Raw genomic sequence first — 6000 nt, 5'->3', positions numbered from 1 at the left:
GCTCTAATCTCTATCCCGTCAAATTAAGGGGATAACCAGCCAGAATTCGATGGTCCTTCAAGCTCTTCACCTTTTTAGGCATAGCAATAGCGGTGGTAGAGTTTTTGAGGTCAGTTATGATTCCAAAAAAAGGTGATGGAGGAGATATAAAGTTGATAGGAAGGAGGGCGATTGATGGAGATAGATGGATAAGTTTGAAGACCACCGAAATTTGTTTTTTTTTGGCATTCCATGGGCATCGTCCTAGGCAGAGAAGAGGGATTGATAGGAGGGTATTTGGTTTCTGGGAAAAGACTCATTGGAAAGGAGTAGTTTGTTTTTGGAAAGAAAAAAAGAGAGTTATGGGCGATGACAGTGTTTTTTCTTTTATAGTTTTTGGGAAATATTTTGATTTAAGTGGGCCATCTGACTGTTTGTACTCGCCTATGTGGAGTACATGGATTGAAAGATTTTAGGAGACTTGGATTGACATATTTTACTCAAATAGCCTATTTAAATTATAACCTACTTCTTTATTAAGTAGCCATAATTAATTAAATTAAAAATAATTATTTTACGAGACTAACTTATTTGACAAAAATAGTCATTCCTAAAATAAAATTCATATTAATTAGTAACTAATTAATTAATTAAGCTTCCTAATTTTGAATAATATATGAAAAGTATTTATTTCAATAATAGAAAATATATTTAATCGAAAATCAATCTAACCCTTAAAAAAATATTTACTAGATATAAATTTTAAAAAAATTATAAACTAAGTAGTAAATATTTATATACATAAATTTTTAAGATTAATATTTTATAAGAAATAATATTTATGAAATAAATTGCCAAATGAAATGAAACAGAGTTTTAACAAAAAATATTTTCAGACATTTTTAAAAGGTTATTATTATTAATAATATTGTTATTGTTGTTGTTGTTGTTATTCTTATTCTTGTTCTTATTATTATTGTTGTTGTTTTTATTATTATTATTATTATTATTATTATTATTATTATTATTATTATTATTATTATTATTATTATTATTATTGTTCTTGTTGTTGTTGGAAGCTTTATTAATTAAATAAATATGGAGAGCCAAGATTGAGTGTCAACAGCTTAACCCTTTCTTTGTCCATGGTGGAGAGTACAGAAGGCATGGACAAAACAATATAGACAAATCAATTTTGGGTCGCCAAGCAAAATATCTTTTGAGCAACAACTTGACATGAAGATTATAATTTTATGGAGTTATGGATGAACTTTGACTTCTAAGCTGCCTACATTATTTTGATCGCTTTCTCTCTCTAAAACTTCTATCTAGCAAGAGCTCTCAAGGAAGGGCATTTTAGTCATAAAACAAAAATGCCGGTGGACCCACCACCGGACGTCGGAAAATTTCGATCCAAAGATGGGATCGAAGATCCCGTCAATACGAATCCAACGCAAGTTATTACAGCTTCTAATTCCAAGTATAGCTCCTCTAATCAGCAAAACAATGAAGTGATCAATACTTGTGTCACTGCTGAGGAGCTAAAAAAATTTCAAAAAATCAACTATCTTCAAAGTCGTGGATTGATTCAACTAAAAGAAATTGGAGGAAATGAATCATCATCAAAAGGACAACATACAGTCCAAATTTCACAAGAAAAAATTGAAATCAGTGCGCACAATGAAGAGGCGCAATCTGTAAGAACAGCCGCAGCACCTTCGCCGGTGCGCCTTCAAATTCAAACCAACTCCGGCGAGATTCGACCCATTGCACCATCTGGGGTTTGTTCGCAAACACCTGAAGGAGCTATAGGAACAAAGTTCACCGGAGAAATCATCTCCGGCGAAGAAATTGTGGTCGTCGCCGGAGCTCCGGCGTCCCAAATGGAACAAAAACAATGCCAAGTTGTTCAGCATGGTGAGGAGCACCACTCAAGAACCAAGCTTCAGTTCGAATCATTACCAGCAGCTTCGAATTTCCAGTCAACCACTGACAACAATGGTGTCGCCGGAGCTCCGGTAAACCAAATTGATCAAATTGAATGCCAAAATGTTCCTTATGTAGAGATACATCTTCAAGGCCCAGAGTGCCATTTCGAATCAACACCAGAAGCTTCGAATTTACCTTCCAACACTGACAATCATGGAGTTGCCGGAGCCCCGGCGATCCAATAGAGGTACAATCAATGTCAACAGGTAGGCAATAAGGTAGAGAGGATTCCCAGCCATACTGAAGGTCTCGAATTACAACCAAAAAGCTCAAATTCGAAAAGTCGTCAAGACGACTGTCAAAGTGGGCTTGCTGGAGTTCTACTGAATCAATTGCAGCAACAAACAGACCAAAATGTTCATATTGGTGTTACAATTCCAACAAAGTATCCAGGTTATATTCAAACTTCCCCAAAAAGCTCAAATTCGAAAAGTCGTCAAGACGACCAAAGGAGGGAAGAACACTGTGCTGCAGATGAGGAAGTGAACCTGCCTCAGGACAAGGCTCAACAGCATGGACTTGTCTCTCAATCTACAAATGATGAGCATAATCAGGAACATGTGAGAAATAATTTGATTACAGGTCACAAGGCTACAGGAAGTGACCACAACTTCTAGAACATCAGACTATTTGCATAAGGAGCAACAGGTAAGTCTCTTAACTTGACTAATCATAATACTCATGATATTATTCATAATAACTCTGTGCTGCAGCATATAGAATTGGATAATATTCATGATTGTGTTGAGCTGAACATGGCTAAAGTTGGTATAAATGATCAACCCCCTGGTACTCAAACAGCTGCTGCTGAGATAACTAAGTTAAAGGGCAAGGTCCAAGTTCAAGAACACCATGATACTATCCAACAACAGTCTCATAACCAAGCCAAACATACTCCCTACATTCCCAATAACCAACCTTTGGTAGTTTCCAACAACTTTGAACCTGTGAAAACCAAGGCTGGTAGAATTGATCCCACTAGAACCCAAGTTAATAGAACCAACCTAACTGTCCCTAATCCTATTAATCATGTGATGCCTCAAGCCTGGGCTAACATTAGAAACAAGCCGCCTAGCCACACAAATCCTAACCTGGCCCCTCCTAACCCTGTCATCCCCCACACTTTAGCTACCAAGTTGAGAGCACAGGAGGCTATGAAAGCTGATGATATTGATATTACTCCTCCAAAAATCATAACAAAACAGGGATATCCTGCTGTGGTGTTTACAAAAGAAGACTTCAAGGTGAATCTAGCCACTGACTGTAGGTATACACTAATTGGCAAATTCACCAACATCATGCCTAAGATGGAAATCATCAGAAAGGAATTCATCATTCAAACTGAACTTAGAGGAGGAGTGAAACTTACTCACTTTAACTCTAGACACATCTACATAGACTTGGACAATGAATATGACCATTCTACTGTATGGTCCAAAGGGAAAATGCATATCAATGGGCAGCTGATGAGACTTCAATTATGGACTCCCACCTTCAAGCCAGAAGAAGAAACCCCTCTGGTCCCTATTTGGGCTATATTACCTGAGCTACCATGGCATTGCTATAGGCTTAAAGTAGTAACCCCTTTACTATCCCCTATTGGCAAGGTTTTGTTCTTTGACTTGGCCACATACAAAAAAACTAGGGGTAGTGTGGCCAAAGTTAAAATCCAAATTGATCTAACTAAACAAAGACCCCAGCACATCTGGATGGTCTTTGATGAAGATGAAAATGGAGATGGCAGGTGGCAATCCATTCAATATGAGGGAGTGCCAGACTACTGTCCTTACTGCAAGCATCAAGGTCACACCTTATAAGTTTGTACTGTTAAAAAAAGAGATGAGGAGAATAAGAAAAAGAATGATCAAGAAAAGGAGGTCAGGAACACATACAGGATCATCACTGATAAGAGAAAGGCTCTGCAACCTGCTACTGATCAGCACAAGGAAACTCAGCACCAAGAAGACCAACACATTAAGGAACAACAAAACACTAACAGGGCTGAAACTGAAAAAAGAAATCAAGAGCATACAGGGTGGCAAATCCAAAGGAGAAGAGGCAAGAAAGATGGACAACACCAACAGCATCAAACACAGCAGCATAAAACACAAGTATACAGGTCAAAAGGGGAAGGTTCAGTACCTCACCAACACAATAGCACCAACAGCAATGATGAAAGAAACCAGCAGCAGTCAGGTATGCCTAATAACTCCAAAGTTAATAGTTGTAATGTCCAAACTTGTAATGTTGAATCTGGAGTCCAAATTCAACCCCCCCTTCTCCAAAAAATAATACATTCCACTCCCCATAATCCCACTCAGCAGGTTGGAACTAGCAGACCTGTAGACAAGGAGAAAGATCAAAATATTGCTGCCAGAGAAGAACCAAGTTCTGGCTTGAATACTATTGAAGGCAACAATGTCAAAAACACAGGTATTGACTTACCAATCCCACACCCCCATGGTTCCCCCAATAATTTAAATGTGTTAAACAATTTTATTGTGCTGGCTGAAGAAGTCTGTGGGGTTGAGGAAGGGGAAAGTCAGGAGAAAATTACTAACATGCAGGAAGGGGCTACCAGGGGGAGGGAACCTCTGTTGGTTGACCCTAGGAAAGACTATAAAGCCCCTGCAACCACTCATCCAAATACTAGCAGGTCCAGGGTACAAGAACATCAAATTGATACCCAACAAGAAGATGAGATCAGAAGGAACAATCCTAATGATATAGTACAGGGTAATGTGGCTAATATTCAGGCCAATAAGGGTCAGAGGCAACAAACTGAGGTGCAGGCTGCTGAACCAAATATGGGAAAGGATCAAACTCCTAATATTAGTAAAACAAACCATAGTACACATTCTCAGACCCTCAACAACAAGGCCACATTATCTCTAAGCAAGAAGAAAATGGATGTTATTAACAAGAAATTTATCCAGGAGAGGCAATCAGAGCAAACAAGTGTGAACTATGTTCTGGTACTAGAACAAGCAGGAATCCAGATGCAGTCTGCAGAACAGAGTAAGCTTAGTCAAAAAACCATATTAGATAGTTTTGAAGAGGAGTACAGAGCTACTGACCATGCCACACCTCTGCAAATTTATGATGTATCCAATGAGAGGCAGGTGCTTAGTAAAGAAGACAGTGCAGAAGACTTATCTGATGAATATAGGGTCACTCATTCTGAAGATGAGGAAGACCCTGACCAATGGGAGGATGAACAATAGGAAAACCAATTAGAGACATTCAGATCCAATATGGCATCCTTATTGCAGAAGGAAACTCAGCAAGAAAAGGAGAAGAAAGAGCCACCTTCCAAAAGTAAGTAGGAAAGGAAGAGGAGTAAACAAAGCTTAATCAGCAGCTCAGATAATGTTGCAGTCAAAAGCAACATCAACACAAGGTCTAAATCCCACAAGTTATGATGATCAATACACTCTGTTGGATTACAAGGAGTATTGATACTCAAGGAGCCTTAGACAGACTACAAAGGTTGAAAGACTATCACAAGCTCTCTATGATTGCAGTGCTGGAACCTTTCTCCAATAAATCTCAACTCCACTTCTACAGAATTCAGTTGGGAATGGATAATGCCATGTCCAATCCCAACAACAAAATATAGCTATTTTGGAACAAAAACTGTGTGTGCAATCTTGTGGATCAGGATGAACAACAGCTTACCTGTAAGATCAGCCATGCAGCCTTGCCTAAACATTATCTCATTACCTTTGTATATGCCAAATACAAAGACTACATGAGAAGAGAACTATGGGATAAGATGCTTCAATTCTCTGATAGGGAAGAACCTTGGTGCACCATTGGAGACTTCAATGTAATTACTCATGTTGAAGAGAAGATGGGGGGTCTACCTTATAACATGAACAAGAGCTTTGAGTTCATTAGTGTCATAGAAGCTTGTGGACTCACTGATCTTGGTTTTCATGGACAACAATTCACATGGTGCAACAAGAGAGATGCAGATGCCAGAATATGGAAAAGACTTGACAGGGCCATGGTCAATGATGCTTGGTTGGA

The sequence above is a fragment of the Solanum dulcamara genome, chromosome 2, assembly GCF_947179165.1.
Source record: "Solanum dulcamara chromosome 2, daSolDulc1.2, whole genome shotgun sequence".
In the NCBI taxonomy this organism is placed as follows: domain Eukaryota; kingdom Viridiplantae; phylum Streptophyta; class Magnoliopsida; order Solanales; family Solanaceae; genus Solanum; species Solanum dulcamara.
The sequence above is the reverse complement of the archived record's forward strand: the minus strand, read 5'-3'. Positions refer to the sequence as shown.